Here is a 17,808-nt window from a genome sequence, read left to right on the forward strand (position 1 = left end):
TCAGTGTGAAAATGATCAGGGGCAAATGAAATGGTGTTTGCTGCTAGGAGTTCCACACATGAATATCAGTGGCAGATAGCATCTCACATTTGTTACTATAGTTAGTGCCAAAATGTTGTATAGTAATTCTACAAGGATGCGAGGAAAGATAAAACTTACACAGAGTGTAAGAATGTTAAGTATCTTATAGGAGTCAGTGAGGAAGGTTCTAAAACCATTAAAAATAGAGCTTCTATAGTATTCATAATTTCCTGCATCCACTTGATGCAGCACCCCTGAGAATCATCTGCAATTCCCTTCTGCTAGCATTAACTACAAATAGTCAATGCATGTGCATGAGATGAGTACCTGTAACAGAATCAGTAAATTATGAAGAAATAAAGACTTTATGCACATAATATTATTTTTCCTTTATAAAGCACATTTTAAGACTTATGACAACTGTGATTGATATGTAAAAATGTATACTCAATTAAATAAAGCAGAAATAGGATCATAACACAATCTTAATAGTGTTTTGAATTTGGAATAAGACTCCAATACAGTGAATAAATATAGGGGTGGGATTGAAATGGTGTCAAAAGGCTTAAAGCTCCAGTTTGATTAGTGAGTTCTAGTAATGTCATGTCCTCTGCACAGGAATGTTACTATTGCCCCCAGTAAAAATATATAGTCTATTACCAAATTAGTAAATGAGTATATTTTATATTATCAAGTAATAATTATGTAGTCACAGGTTTGCTTATTAGCTGGAGTCACTGTTGGGGGCCGACTTTTAGCAGAAAGCGGCTATCAGCTTTGCAGCCATCTTGAGCCATATACCCTGACATGAGACTTGGATTACAATAGCCTACAACAGCTGAGTACTCTCTGATAATCTTGGTTTAGATACCTTGGGTGTGTGAGATTAAAGGTGTGTGAGATTAAAGGTGTGTAACTTAAGAGTTTGACTTAGAAGTGTAGAGATCAGATTTAGAGACAAGACCTAAGGGCATAATTAAAGGTGTGACCAAAAGGCATAGCTTAGAAGTGAGACATATAAAAGGCAGAGGCTGACGGTAGAGAATCAGACACTTTTAGGAGACACTTTTAGGAGACACTTAGAGGAAGAAAGACTGAAGAATAAACGGGATTGAAACACACTCTGTCTGGTCTCCATTCCTTGTGACCACCCTCACTCTCTCTCTTGCTGAACCCCGACCCGAAAACCGGAGCGGCAACTTAGGCCAGGATACAGTGGCCGCCAAACTCGAGGCAGCCCGGGCCTCAACATTTTGCTCAGGTCTCAACATTTTTTGGTGCCTGAAGGTGGGACTAGTGCGGTTCTCAACAAGTTACCTCTTCTACAATACAGTCATGCATCAAATAGAACTTATTACTCCATAAATGTTCATAGTTATTTCTCAGTTAAAATAAGTAAACATTTACTAAATAAATAAATATGTACAAACATAAATAAATGGATTAGGCAAGATTCAAAATATGGAGCAAATTATTTCAGCCTAGCAATAAATGTGTGAGGAAGGTATTATTTCTACTGTTCTCTTGAGGAAATATTTCTGAGCTGTAAAGACAGGATACAGCTGCCTAAGGTCAGGTACCACTGATGTGCCACTAGAGCATATGAGAGAATATGATGCAGTTAACAAGGAACAATGGTAGGTAGGCCTGGGGTGAATCATGGGGAATAATCAAACAGAGCTATGCCTTGCTAAGCTCTTGTAAGGTACAGAGCCTCCCAGGAAAGCAGCAGCTCTGTCTGGGTGACAGCAACTAGCCTGGCCCTAAGTACACACCTGTATCAGAGTGTGGGTCTCAGACATGTGACCCCACAGATGCATCACTCTCTGATTTGTAAAGAGGAGGAAAATGGAAAGTGTTAGGATGGAAAAAAATGAGATATCATGCAAAGCATCCAGAAAACAGGCTTTTTCCATGCTCTGTCTTTTCTCTTACATAATTCAAGTTTCTCTGTTAACAAATTGGACCATTAATAACTACTTTCCTTTTCACTCTGTTCTAAACATTATTGCTATGACTTTCCACATCAAAATTTAGAATAGGATGTTCTAACAGTTTGTGAATAAAGCAGGCTTTAGAATTATTAGAAGTATGTCTTATTTTGAATGATTTAAGAAGACTCTGAGTATTAGTCCTGACATCACTAGTGTCCATTGAGTGTGAATTTATTTTCCTTACTGAATGAAACCACCATATTCTGTTAATGTTAAAACATTCTTATAGCAATACAATTAAAATAAATGGTATAATCTTCTATATAACACATATTTTGTAAAAACTTGAACAATTAACAAAACACTTATTAAATAAAATTCTATACATCTAGTTCACTTAACTATTAACTTTATGAAACAAACAGATTAGATGTTATTCTGTTTTTTAGGTTGAGAACCCTGGTGGCTGTTGACTTGAGTAGGTGAGAATCTGAAGAAATACATTAAAAATATGGGGTCACTTTGTTTCTTATGGTTTCAAGAGTTAATTGAAGAGGAAAACATTAAGGGAAAAAGGGGAGTAGGATCAGGTGTGGGAGGAGATGTGGAGAAGTACATAGGGGCACAAAATTAAATGGAAGTGTGTAGTAGTGGGGGATGGGAAACTGGAGTTAGCCATTAGAAAGTTCCAGGTGCTAGGGAAGTAATAAGTTCCCAGAACCTAACAGGGATAACATTAGCTAAAATACCCAACAAAAGGGAGATAAAACCTGTAGAGACCATGTCCAATAGAGTAATGGGGCCACCCACCCTTCTCAAAATATTAACTCAGAATTGTTACTGTCTAAAAGAAATGAAGGAACAAAGAGTGTAGCAGAGGCTGAAGGAAAGGCCATGCAGAGACTGCTCCACCTGGAGATCCATCCCATATCCAGCCACCAAACCAAAACACTATTGTTGATTCCAAGAAGTGTTTGCTGACCGGAACCTGGTATAGCTGTCCCTGAGAGACTCTGCCAGAGCCTGACCAATACAGATGTGGATGCTCATAGCCAACTATCAGACTGAGTATGGGCACCCTAATGGAGGAGTTAAGGAAGGACTGAAGGAGCTGAAGGGGTTTGCAACCCTATAGGAAGAACAAAAATATCAACCAACCAGACCTCCCTAGAGTCCCCAGGGACTAAACTAACAACCAAAGAGCACAATACACCTGGAGGGACCCATGGCTCCATCTGCATATATAGCAGAAGATTGACTTATCTGTTATTAACGGGATGGGTGGCTCTTCATCCTGTGGGAATGGTATAGGGGGATGCTAAGGCAGTGAGGCAGGAGTGGGTGGGTGAATCAGAACCCTCATTGAATCAGGGAAAGGGAGGACAGGATAACGTGTTTGCAGAGGGGAACCAGGAAGCAGACATTTGAAATGCAAATAAATAAAATGACCAATAATAAACAAAGAAACATAGATCCACAATCATGTTTGTAAAACTTAACGAGTTACTTGAAATGCTATATGGAAATAACAAATTTACATAATGAACATTTCCATTCACTTCTCCTTAAGAGAATAAGAGATGTAAAGAATAATATATGAAAACATCAATAAATTTTTAAAAATGAAATCAAATTGCCTACCTCTGTGAAAATGATTTTTAGTAAATTAAAACACAGGAAAAACAAATTCAAATAATTACATAATTTATTTGTGAAATTTCTAGAACATATTTTATTAGTCTTCAAGGCTTAAATATTTACATGACTATTGCAGAAATTTCTGAAATGTATATTCAATAATGAAGTAAGTTATACCTCTACTTTGTTGATAAGACCATAGCAATTACAAAGTCAAATTTTTAAATGAATGCTTCCAATTTTCCAAAATTCCTATGATTCTATCCAATCCCTAATATGGTAGTTTTGAAATTTGGTCTTTGAGTGCTAATTGGGTAGTAGATAGTCGAGCCCATTATCAACCTCATTGAAGACCCCAACATAATACCTGCATTGTGATTGGTTGCAGTTTTCTCTAGTGGTCTTTATCATTTGCAAAGTTACCTTGGTGAAGGGTGAATATTACACTTTGTGGGTATAAGAACAGATGTTTCTAAGTTGTTGTTGATAATGCTGGTTCATAAATTAGTGCTTGTAGATGATTTTCCTCCAAGTTCACTAGGTCTGAGTAATTGACTCTATTTATAGTATTCAGAATAATTTTCCTCTTGTTAAGTCTTAAGTTCAATTAGAGAGCTATTGGTTACCACTAAGCTATGTCTGTCACTACTATACCTTAGGGTTATCATGTCATGGTGCTCATTAGTATAGGTGAATAGATTCCATAATTGAATAGAATTGATGATTGTCTCCTTTTTGGAAGCTTGCACAGTGCTTTCTTTTACCATGAAGTCTAGTCTTCTGGAATTATCACTCAGGTCAGATTCAAGTTAGTTCTGTTTATAAAGTGCATGATGTCTTTAGTGATAGGGACTTACCTTCTACCTCTGAGAAGGGGGGCAGTAAATAAAAGGAAAATAAATAGTCTGTATGGTTTGAGAATCCTTAGACAGTCCTGGTCAGTAATTCAAAAGAAGTATTCTCAGGTCTAGGTTTAAGGATTTTGTTAGGTGGTCTTTGCCTGTTTTGAAATACCATGAGTAAACCAAAGCCACTTGGAGAGGAAAGAGGGTTTTTTTGGCCCTTATTTTCTAATCACTGTTAATCATTGATGGAAATTCAGGACAGGAACTCAAACATGTCAAGAACCTGGGGGCAGGAGCTGATGCAAGGTAATAGAAGCATGCTGCATACTGGTGTGCTCCCTTTGGCTTGCTTAGGTTGCTTTATTATATAAAGGAGGGCCACCAGCCCATGTATACCACTAATAATGTGCTAGACCATAGTCCATCAATCACTAATTAATAAAAGTCTTACAAGTGAATTTCATGGAGGTGTTTTTCTCAATTGAAGGTCCTTCCTTTCAAATAACTCTAGCTTGTGTAGTTAACCTAAAACTAGGTAAAATATCAGTCCCCATAATTACATAGAACTCCTGCACTTAAAGCTCAGAAAAAATTGTAGATGAGGGTACAGATATATTTTAAGAGCTATAAGGTTATGCAGTTGGCTCTGGGATTGTATCTCAGAGATTAATATCAGAAGCCTGACATATCAAGTCTTATCAATATGGCTGCATAAATGTAAGCTGAACAAGCACAACACTGATGGACATACCAAAGTAGTTGAGGAAACTCTTATGAAACCTCAACACTATTTAAAGAACTAGAGGCAATTTAGAAATAAAAGTGGGAGAATTGGTCAGACTCCAGGAAGAATACACAAATCGATTCTTCAGTTCAAAATAGTCATCCCGGAAAAAATACATACAAGTAACATTATACAGGAACAGAATAAAATATATTAGGATTATATATGTATATAATATTTAGGATTATATATGTATGCAATAATAATTAGTTAAAAGAGGTCATGGATTTGAAGGAAAGGAAACAGTATATAGAAGGGCTTGGAGAGAGGAAACAGAAGGTCAAAATATTGTAACTACATTATAACTTCAAAGATAAATTTAAATACAAAACACAAGACACTTTGTCTTTTCCCACACATGAAAATATAGTGATGGGAACATGAGTAACAAATAGGAGAATCACTTGAGACACTGAATCTGAAGGTGAAGTAATATTGCAAGTCCTTCTCTAGAGCTGTGAAAAATAAAATTGTGTTGTTTGGCTTAATCTGTTTCTGGAATAATTTTGGTACAGATATAGGAATAAACACTGTCCTATTTTTACCGGTTAGTTAAGTGATTTTTCTCTATGAAATACCAAAGGACCCAGGACCCTGTGTAATTTTCTCCTTCCTTTTTATTTTCAGCTTACTATAAAACTTCAGCCTTCTTATCTTCATTTAATGCAATGCAAAGAATGTTTATTGGATGATGAGCTATAACACAGGGCATATCCAGATATAAAAATTTTTAAAAAGTAACTTTTGCTGTAACAAAGGGCATAACCACATTAGACACATGAATTCATGGTTTGATAAGCAACCAGAAATAATCATGTAATTAATAGTTAAATAAAAATTCATTTCAGTATTTTATATGTTCCATGCCTTTGCAAATATAAATACTCAGTTCAAAGGATAAACAAGTTCTCAATGTCAGAAGAGATAGAAATTGTTTAAAATTTTCATTTACTTGGCATAAAAGTGATGACTTCACCTTACATTCATTGCAAAATGATTCCTCTTATCCTAGGAATTATAATTTGAATAAATATATCTTCATAATACTTGCTTGAAATTTAATTATAACCTTCAAATTTTGATGGAAACTGCTAGGATTTAGTCTATCATATTTGGATAGCCTATGGTGATGTGCCAAATTATGTGTAATGATTTGGAAGCTCTAAGTAACCCATGAGAAAAAGTAAGCTAGAATTAATTGTGCTGAAGCTCCTTTTCTACACATCTAAAGTAGGACAGAGACTGTTTAGTATGGAAAGCATTAAGAGCTCAATATTCAAGGCTTTGGCCCTCTGACTAACCACTCCTTGAGTCACACCAATTACTGATGTGATGTCACTCTGGTAGCAGAGAGTGTTCACCTCCAGCATGCTTCAGCCATTTCTTCTTACCTCAGGTTTTACAGTCTTATCTTTGATCCTTTGCATATCCTTACTCCCTTTAGTTTGTTATGCAATTCATCCTCTATATTTCCCAATACGTCTTTACTTCATAGTATTCTCTCTCTTTTTTTTTCTTTCTTTCTTTTTTTTTTTTTTTTTTTTGTTTTTTTTTTTTTTGTTTTTTTTTGTTTTTCGAGACAGGGTTTCTCTGTGTATCCCTGGCTGTCCTGTAGACCAGGCTGGCCTCGAACTCAGAAATCCGCCTGCCTCTGCCTCCCAAGTGCTGGGATTAAAGGCGTGCACCACCACTGCCCAGCGACTTCATAGTATTCTCAACTGTCTTTTTACAAAACCCCACAACATACAAAATTAAACTTTATAATTATATAGGTAATAGCAGTTTTAGTGGAAAGAATTGCACACACAGTGCTTCTTTATATCTTTATACTTTATACTTTAATTTGTATATAAAAATACTTTAGTGGGTGTATTTTTCTTATAGCATTCAATGTAGCATAATATTACTTAAGAACTTGGCTTTAGTTCACTAAGAATATTCTCTTGGTTAATCTCTCTTTTGATTTCTGAGTTAGATAAAATATTCATCTACATAATTTGCTCAGAGTAATGCAGTATATGTGTGTTTGTGTGTTTGTATTTATGTATGTAATATGTGCATGCGCCTCTGTCCCTGCATGTTAATTTTCCATCTGGAAAATCTCCTCATCTTTGTATTCAGTGGATACACAGAGCAATACAACCATGCAGGAGGGTCATGGAAACAGAATAATTGGATATGACCAGAGGCAGATGTTCCATGTTAGGCATACATGGGATTCTCCTATCTTTCAGTTGGGAACAGTGTGCTGTCCTTGGATACACAGGGATTAAATAAGACCTTCCAAAAATGCTTTTCTAACACTATGACTGAATCTCATTTTGCGGAGGTTGCTCTTTTCTTCTTTAATGCTCTCCTCCCTAAGCAGGACATGGAAAATAACCCACTGTGATGGTGATTTTAAAAGTCAATAGCCATAAATTAGAGTTGCCTCATAAAGGATATTTGATTGAAGTAGTGTTTAAATCATGTTGACAAGTTGTCATGTTTTTGGATATTGTCTTGATTGTTAGTTGACATTGGTAGATCCACCCTGGATGTGAGACACACCATTTCATTGGGTAGATATAACAGTGACATAAGATGACTGAGCACTAAGCCATCAAACAGGTATCATGGGTATATTTATTTCACTCTGTTCTTGACTGTGTGATGTGATATGATAGCTGCTTGATTTCTTGACATGACTTCTCTGAAATGATTGGCTGTAACCTAGAATTGCAATCCAAATAAATATTTTTCTCCTCTAAACTTTTGGTCAGAGTGTTTAGGACAGTATGGAAACAGAACTAGGATACCACTCTTGTAGAAGCAAAAGTTTTATGTCTAAGTTTAGGCTTGACAAGCTCTTATAATTTAGCCTTAACTACCATCTCAACTACAACAATAAGACAGCCAAGAAATAGTGGTAAACACAGACACAATTAGAAAGAAAATCAAATAAATGATCCAGTATTCCCCCATCCCCAAGTCTATTTTCCAGGTGATATTAGATTTAGGTTTAAAACAAAGACAAGAAATCCATAATACTGGTCAAGGTATAGTTTGGTCTGCTATCCACTCACCACTGACTCACTGCAGTATGACTTTCAAGGTATTTTGATAAATTGCCAGAACTGTTTGAGTTATATCCATCAGACAGAAATTCCTGTCCTGACTTGTAGTACAATTTAAACCTTAACTTCTTCAACATGAAATTACTGTTGTTTTAATAGTTTCATTATAAGTATATGTCTTTAAATATCTTCTTTTATATCTTTGATTATTAGGGTGAGACAGATCTCTGTCACCCTTTGAACTGTGGTGTACCATGCTCCGCCTTTAGGTTCTGAATAGTACAAGTCTCTCAATGTAAACTAATATGTATTGAAAATACAACTCTATCAAAACATTTGTTTCTTTCCAGTAGAAGCAGGAAATGTTTTTCAAACATTGTATGCCATGAAGATGGATCTTATATTTTCCTTTCAAATAGAACTCAGATACCCTGCTTTCATATTTCACATTTTATGTGTGACCTGGTGTTGCTGCTGAAAATAACACATGAAAAGCACCCAGAAGTCAAATGTGCATCTAAAGTTCCCTGTGGATACCACTCATGACCCAAATAGCCATGTAGCTTATGTTCGAGCATAACCATAAATGGGATCTATAGCTTGTGGAATCAAGTTCACTTTCTAATCCTCATTGGCTAGAAAGTAGACACACTTTCCAGTAGTTCTCTTCAGTGATTTTTCCTCCTGCATATACATCATCACACACCAAATATAATTGGTCATATTTGTTCAGGCAAGCTATTTCCTTACTGTTGGTCAACTATATTGCCTGAAAATACTTAGATACAAAGTCTGTTTCATATTATAGTTTTCCCATTTCTCTCTGTTTTTCTTCCTGTTGTAACTTTTCATTTTCTTTACAGTTGCGTCACAAATTCCAGTATCGTCTGGTCATGATCAAATTGAATAGACCTGCTAATCTTCTGTTTGTAAACATCCATTCTTCCTTTTTGTTGCATGTACCTTCAATTGTTTCTCCAGTGTATCTCTCTTTTGTGTCATTTTACCAACTTATTTTTAAGGAGTTCTCTAAATACTCTGAGAACAGACCATTTAATATAATTGCTATACCACTTACCTACAAATCACAATCAATTAGATAATCATGTTTTTCGTATGATTGTTCAAGCAATTTGATGAGATGTTGAAAGAATATAGTGAAGGTTAAAGCTGGTAGACTTCTACCAGAAACCATCTTTATATATGGAAATCAACCATTAATCATTTCTTTAGAATAGGCTGTTCAATCAGACCTTAATCCATCATTTCAGTCTTATTCTTTTCTGAATCTTGTCCATGGATGCCTTGTCAGACTGATTTGTCTTTGTGAGTGTATGTTCACCTCCCACTCTAAGGAGCCATCTCTCAACGTTAATGAGGTACTGCTCAGTGTGCAAGCCTCTGTTGTGCTACACATCAGCACGACATCCTCCTCACACTTACAAGTCTAATAATTTCTTGTCAAACTTCAAAAACCTCATAGTACTTCGGATTTTTTTTTAATTTCCTTAAATAGCCTCAAAAATTTATTCATGAACTCATTTGGAGAATTCCTGAGTGACTTGCTAATTTCCAAGTGTCCTTGGGTAGCTATAAAATGTTGATTGATTTGGAAACAATCAGACTAAGTAGACATTTGAAGTAAGTATGTATGTAACTAAAATTTTCCTCAATGACACCAAGCTTCAGACTCTTACTGATGTTCTTTGTTCATTCTCTTTCTACTTGAGAGTAATTCTGGAAACCACATTCTCATTTTCTCTTTGTCAGTCATAAACATGACAAACTGTAGGCCATGTGTCTTCCAATCATTACTGAAATTATCTTGAAGCCACTCATTACTTCACCTTGTCATCCTTGGGGTTGGTTTATATACTGAATTCAGTCTATGCTAGAAAAAAATATTGTCTCAAACTTTACCTGCTAATAACTGTTAACAATTTAAGTGGGGGAGAAAGTTTTTGTCATGGAAAAAAGGCTCAACCTGAAAAATCCAGATAGATGTTGCTTTCTTCAGGATTTTCTAGGTCAGTGATTTGCATCTTCATAAAATTTCACTACTTATAATTTGTTCTCTTTTTTTTAGATAGGAATATAACATGAGAAAACTATTTAAGAATAAGTTACAGTATAACTATGTCAAGGTCATTCTTATTATTTAGGACATAAAGCACATATAAGAGATAATGATGAGAAATGAAATGAGAATAGTATTCTAAGAACAGAGGTGATGTTTGTTCTCTCATGTCTATCTTTCTCTCTATATCTCTGTGTGTATGTGTATGTTTGTGTCTGTGTCTATGTGTCTGTGTGTCTCTGTGTGTAAATTTATAGAAGGTTATGATTGATTTTATAGGTACATGTAAAAGACAGAGCATGATGTCAGCATTTCTCACTGAATTAGGAGTTGTTATTGAGTCTCTAAAATATACCTTTTTCCAATTCAAGTACTAGGAATATATGAGCATGCTAGTATAACCAGCTTTTTATGTGTGTGCTGAGGATATGAAATCTAGACTCATGCTTTCATAGCAAGAAATGTATCCCTTGACCATCTTTATCCCTTGATCATCTCTATACCCTGAATTATATATTCTGAGGTTATACATCACCAGTTCTGCATATACCTAATTAAGAGCTTAAAACCTGAATACCACTTATTCTTTCATAATTTAAATACATTAATATTTAACAACTAAACGAGCTCAATAATTACATGATTGAGTAGATTAATTATATTTTAGTATTAGTATGTTACACATTTATTTTTAGTGAAATTCTGTTGGTTTGTTTTAGTTTATAGGTCTCATTTTAAATATTTATTTACATTTGAAGTTTGAAATTTTACAATGCATACTGTATTAAAATTTGTATAAAAGTAATAATATGTTTTGCTCATTCACATTTTTATGAGATTTATACAAGACTGGAACATTTAAAATTATTTCACATACCAAAAAAAAAACCAGATTCTAAGGCTATACTGCTCTGTGAATTTTTATACTATTTAAATTGCAATAATGAAAATGTGGAGGTTGACATTTGGTGTTTTACTTTCTCTTAGAGATATAATGAATGATACACCAACACACACACACACACACACACACACTTTATGTATATGGGTGTTTTCCTTCAGATATGTCTATGCACAATGTGTGCTCCATGTACTCATGCAGACACAAAGAGTCTATAATGTCCCTGAAACTGGAGTCAGAGACATTTGTGAATACCATCTGCATGCTAGGATTTGAACCAGCATTCTCTGAAAGAGTTTCCAGTGCTTCTAATCACTCAGCAATTGCTCCAGCAGCAACAGCTCAATCACTTTTTAATAATTAATAATTAATTAGCTTATAATCAATATTATGACCTACTGATCTGGATGACAATGATTTTCAGGTTGTTGATATATATTTTATTGGCATGATCACTCATTATTAAACATTGTTGAATGTGAATTTAAAGAATATGCATTCATTAAGTTTTTTGTTTTTTTTCTTTTGAAAGATTTTTTTATTTACTGTTTTTAATTTTTATTGGATATTTTTTATTTACATTTCAAATTTTATCCTTTTTTGTGGTTTCCTCATACCCTGGAAATCCCTTCTCACACCCTCTCTCCCCCTGCTTCTATGAGGGTGTTTTTGCACCCACCCATACTCTCCCAACTGCCACCCTGTCAAGTTTTTTAATTAAAATTAATATTTTAATTTGTGACCTAAAATATATTAATCTACTTTTCTACAGATTAATTCACCTAGAAAAGTGTAAGGTTTTTTTTATTTTTTTAATTTTTTTTTAGTACTAAGAATTGAACCTATAATTTCAGGGTACTCTATTAAGCTATGTTCCCAGTGCATTTTGGCTTTTGAATTTGATACAGAGTCTCATTATATTGATCAGGAAGATCTGGAACTCACTCAGTAGTCAAGGCATATCTTGAACTTAGAGTCAGTATCTTCATGCAATATCAAAAAATTTTAATTTTCTTTTACTTTTTAGAGACTATAATATAATTACATTTTTCTTCTTCCCTTTTATTCTTCAAATGTTCTTATATACCCTTCTTTTTTCCTTTCAAATTCCTAGCCTCATTTTTTTTGTGAAGCTGAAGAATTTATTAGAAGTCCACTGTATTTGTATTTATTATTAACAGAAATTACTGTTGATGACATAAATGTGAGAAAGACTATATAAAACCTATAGAATTACAGAAAGACACTAAGATGGAAAGACAGACAAAGAAAGAAGAAAAGAAAGAAAGGAAGAAGGGAGGGAAGAAGAAAGGGGAGAGGAAGGGAGAAGGGGAGGGAAGATAATTTGAGAACTTCTTATTCCTCTGCTTGATAAAATGATGTTTTGTGTGAGAAAGAATGGATATTAAAGTTAATAGGTCCTTGCTTTCACATTTCATCTTCTTTACTTTTCTTTCTTTTTCATACAATTATCACTTTATGTCAAGTGAACATTCTTTGTGGTGGCAACAGTATTGTTGACAGAATTATAAGTGGCTGACAGACTGTATCCACCACATCAGTATACAAGCCTTTTTCTCTGAAAAATGTCCAGGAGAGATGATGAGGGAAAGTTAGGAACTGTGAGGGTCCTGGTGCCCAGGACTCAGAACTTCAGAGGAATGACAGGCCAGTACTTCGGCTGCTTTCTGTCACAATGCTTATCAAAGCTCAGCTGCATAGCAGCCTCCATGGCCAGGATCTTGGGAGCACTGTTCCCATACAAGTGCTTCATCTCTGCTTGGCGCCGCTCCCAGGGCTTCTCAGATGGGGGCTCACCTGACTTGTGGTGGCTGAAGTACAGGCCATGGTCCGTGTTCAGATAGTCATTCAGTCGCTCTGCATCTAGCTGCTGCTGTCTCAGTCTGTGCAAAGTACTGGCGGAGCTCCTCAGTGATTTCCATATTGCTCAGGTTGTACTCCACTTCATCATCTGAATCTGACTCCAGCTCTTCTTCTTCATACAGTGCTTCATTTTCTTTTGTGGATGTCTGGGTTCTATTGCTGTTATGCAGAGGCTGCCCAGGGCTTTTGAGATGGGAAACAGTGTAGGGAGACTCCTGCTGTGCCATGTGCTGGCCCTGAGAGTTCCAAGGATTCCAAGCCTCATAAGCAAGAGAGTTCCAGGGAAGAACTTCATGAAGGAAGAACCATGGAGAAGTGAAATAGGAATCCCTTAACTTTCTGTAAACATTCTGGTGGCTTTGCATCCAAATCATTGCATGATGATAATGCTGCAGTATCTTGCATATACTGGGTGACAATACCAAGATGAAGTAGCCCTTCATTTTGAGGCCATTGCTATAATCTCTGATTGCAAAAGTCCAAATGGGAACTCGCAGGCATGTAGCTTGAAGATCTCAGGTGGTGGGCAACAACGGACCTAGTTCTCGTGGTGGGCAGAAGGATCTTCTTTCCTTTTCTTATACATTTTTTTCCCTGAAACACTAAAAATCCTAGCCTCATTTTTATTAATTATTTTGTTTCAGATTCCTACAATTACTTCAGAACAACCATCAAATACATAAGCTCATATGAACATTAACAATTTATTTGTTGAGAACAGAAAAAGTGAAAGATAATATGAGGGTACTGTGTGTGTACGTCTAGGTTTGTGTACTTGTAGGAGGAGCTAAGGTGGGAGGTGTAAAGAGAGGAAGAAGAGTAAGGGAGGACTAGGGGAAAGAAGAGGAGGAGCTAAAAGAGAGAGAGATGGAGAGGAGAGAGAGAGAGAGAGAGAGAGAGAGAGAGAGAGAGAGAGAGAGAGAGAGAGAGAGAGAGAGAAATATGGAGGCTGATGTCTGTTTTTCTGTAGCAGTCAAAGGTAGTTGGTATATCTAGGTTGGGTATTGGGTCACACTTTTTTGATTGTAAGAGCATCTTGTTACTGATCATTACTAAATACATAGCCTTTGATTAATCTTTAAGCATTAGAGTCTCATTTTTCTACCGGGCCAGTGTGGATGGCAGGATGGTCTAGGCAATGCCCAGTCTTGCAGAGACAGCGTGGAAGATTGGCAGAATATCTCCCATGCTGGTGACTCATGAGTGGCAGGGCTGGTGTTTCTGGCTGGCTGTTTCTAGCTGCAGTGCCCACGTGGCCTCATGGCCTTGGAACGTGGTGTCTGATCTAGTCAGAGATGCTGCAGCCTAGACAGTCAGCTTAACTGGTGGTAGCTTTTTTTTTTTTTTTTTTTTTTTTTAAATAATTACTTCAACACGTACTTGTGAAACTGCCTGTCTTTGATGAGGCAAGTACCTCCAAAAACATAGCATTAGTCTCTCTTCTTTATACTATGGACCCAAAATAATAGATAAGGGCATATCTCTCTGTGGAGCAAAAAAGAATTTCCTAGCCTCAGATCGTGCAGTTATAGAGAGTTTTCAAGTCACAGTAGTCTAGAAAAGATGTGTTTAAGGCTAAATTCTTACTATCATTTTAATTTTGACTGCTGGTCTAATAGTAAAATGCACCTTTTTGTCTTGCTCCTCTGGGAAATCTTTTGTTTTTCTGCCCTGCAAAGTTTCTGTTTTGCTGAGCTGTATGGAATGGCTTCACATTCAGTTGGAAGTTTTCTGAAAGAATAGCATGAGATCTATTTTGTCTCAAATTGATGTTTCATGTTGCCAATTTGGTTTAATTAAGCCAATATTTATCTTTTGGGTGCTAGTGATTGGATGCTGTCCTTGAATAGGTAAGCATTTTCTCTATCTCTGAATAGAGTTTACTTTCATTTTTATGATTTCTGTACCTAATGCTTCAACTAATTTAAAGCTATTAGTAATGAAAAGAGTATCAAGTTGTTACTTGTTTACCCTGAATGACTTTTACCATGCCTCCATCTGTAATATTCAACTAAGAAGTATGTAAGTCAATATACAATATCTCCCATGGGCACTTATTTGGCAGAGCATTTGTGAAGTAAACTGAATCCTGCAATGTTAAGGGTAGTCATGACATCTGGCTTCCAGTGAGACTGTGTTACCTGAGGGGAAAGAGACAAAACCTACTGATTATGAATGGAAACCACACAGATATCTCTATGTCTGTTTTGTTTCCAAGAACAGAGATAATTTTCTGACTTCTTTAGATTGTCTTGAATGGATTTTTATAACCTACAACCCTGAACCCTTTGTAAATCAAATCTACTTATACAAAATGCAAATGATAGAAAATAAAATTGGATGATATGATAGCAATTCCCCAAAATAAGAATGTCTCCATTTCCAAATGAGTTAGTTACAAATTTGTTATACAATATCAAATTTTTAAAACACCATGGATATATTTAATCCATAGGCAATTGATGTATTTATCCACCTGTTGAAATACTTGGTCTACAGAACCAATTTTTGTTCTGGTGCCATACAATGAACTTCTGCCTGAGAATACAACTTTTCATAGCGCTGTAATTACAATAAAAATAAATCCAAAGATGTAATTAAATTAGTGGATTCCTAGGAAATGCATGGCAGTAGGGGGACAGAGAAAAAAAATCATGCTGACTGTTAGCGATGTATTCAGGAACAAGAACCACCATCTAAGAAACTAAAATGAGTAGACACAATGAAGGAAAAATAAGACTCAGGTGTCACAGGCATCCAGGAGTACAAAAAAAAAAATAAAACAAATTCTGATTATTTTATTTAAAAGATATGAAGTACCCATAAGGAGCCACTGAGTGTCTGTGGAACGAATAGAGTAATGAATGAGTCTGCAAACACAACAATGTCAAAGAAAACAGGAGGCATTTGTTGTTCCCATTACAAAGTCATTTGGACCTAGATGCTTACAGTTCTGAGAGTATCCATCCAGAATGGTGTGAAAATAAGGAAATAAAGAAAAGATTGTCTTGCCCAACTGCAAGTCTAATGTACAAAACTAAACCAAACCAAACTAAGCTAAACTAAAGAAGAATACAATATATATAGGACGGAGATATTTACATTTCCTCTGTATTGATAATATCCTAATTGCGTTCAATCATTATCTTTCAAGTATCCTAAAAGTAAAAGTATATTAAGATATTAATAAATAAGAAAATATTACTGTTACAGTAGTAGTTTCCATATGGTGTTATTTAATAGAGGTAAATAAATATTTGATGCTTCTGATTCTTCCTTCGATAGCTAATGAGTTTTGTTTTTGGAAAGAAAAATTATGTATGATTTGCTAGTAGAGCATATAACCATGTTGCCACAAGATTTAGCGAGTCAAAACCTGTATGACTTCAAAAAATAGAGTTTCATGGTTCATTGTCATTTAGATCATTTCTATTATTTAAAAAATAATAGAAATTAATATAATGAACAAAGCAAGCTGAACTTTAGATTGTATTGCTATGTATTTGATGTATTAAATATGTTCGTATTTAAAATATATCCATCTAAGCACGAATATGTACATCGAGGCTAAAATTGTGTGCATGTTACCTCACCACACAACAGTTGATATCTTTTTAGAGCTTGTTTTTTTTTATTGATTATTATATTTGCATTTCAGATTTTATCCCCTTACCCCATTCCCCCACCACCACCCAGGAATCTCCTATCCAATCCCCCCTCCTCATGCTTTTATGAGGATGTGGCCCCACCTACACCCCCACTCCCACCTCCCCACTCTCAAATTCTCCCCCCCCCTCGGTGTTCAGCTTTCATGGGACCAAGGGATCTCCTCTCCCACCTATGCCCAACAAGGCCATCCTCCCCTACATGTACAGATGGAGTCATGGGTCCCTCCTTATGTATAGAGCTTGTTTGTTAAACCCAAATAAACACTGACCACAATTTCCTGTTCCTATCCAGCATCCAAGTTCAACTGTAAAGACCAAATGGGATGTGGATTTCTCAATGTACTCAGATAGTAATAAAGACATGATTATCCTTGGAGAAATTACCCATTTAGAAGGCAGACCAATATTGTAGTATGAAGAACAAATGGAATTGTTTAAAGGTGAGGCATGTTTTGAACAAGAATTAAATAATATCCTGTTCAGAAAGGTGTCATTCAGTGGAATGAACTTCCTATTTGTGCACTTGATCTACATGAATGAGACTGTTACAAAAGAACCTGACATCTATTCCTCTGCAATTCACAACAACATTCAGCTAAGAACTGATTATAAGATCATACTACTCATAAAGTTTTAGTTTATTTAAATTTATCAGAACATTAGGGCATATCTGGATCATGTTTTTGTTTGTTAGATTTTTTGAAACAGATTTTTATTGTGTATCCTGCTCAGTTCTCAATCATGAGAGCTTCAACTGGGATTACAGATCTTATGCTACTATTTGGAGCTCATGTTTGTTTTCTAAGAGCATACCATGAGTTTTTTTATATCACTTATTTAAAATTGAAATGATACGTTTCAATACTACTTAAATACACAGTAGTATTAGAAGACAGCTATCCAGCAGTCTACATTTCAGCACATTTGTTGAACAAATGCATTGGTTGACTTAATTTTAGACTAAGCTTAGATGATACTTGTAGAATGGAGAGAAAAGACA

General features: G+C 35.5%; 1 pseudogene; it reads right to left on the bottom strand.

Annotated features, from left to right (window-relative positions):
• Positions 1 to 12,713: 12,713 nt before the first annotated feature.
• On the bottom strand, positions 12,714 to 13,594 carry LOC117712350 (gem-associated protein 8 pseudogene; annotated as a pseudogene).
• Positions 13,595 to 17,808: the final 4,214 nt, after the last annotated feature.

Source organism: Arvicanthis niloticus, chromosome 7 (genome assembly GCF_011762505.2).
Source record: "Arvicanthis niloticus isolate mArvNil1 chromosome 7, mArvNil1.pat.X, whole genome shotgun sequence".
NCBI lineage: Eukaryota > Metazoa > Chordata > Mammalia > Rodentia > Muridae > Arvicanthis > Arvicanthis niloticus.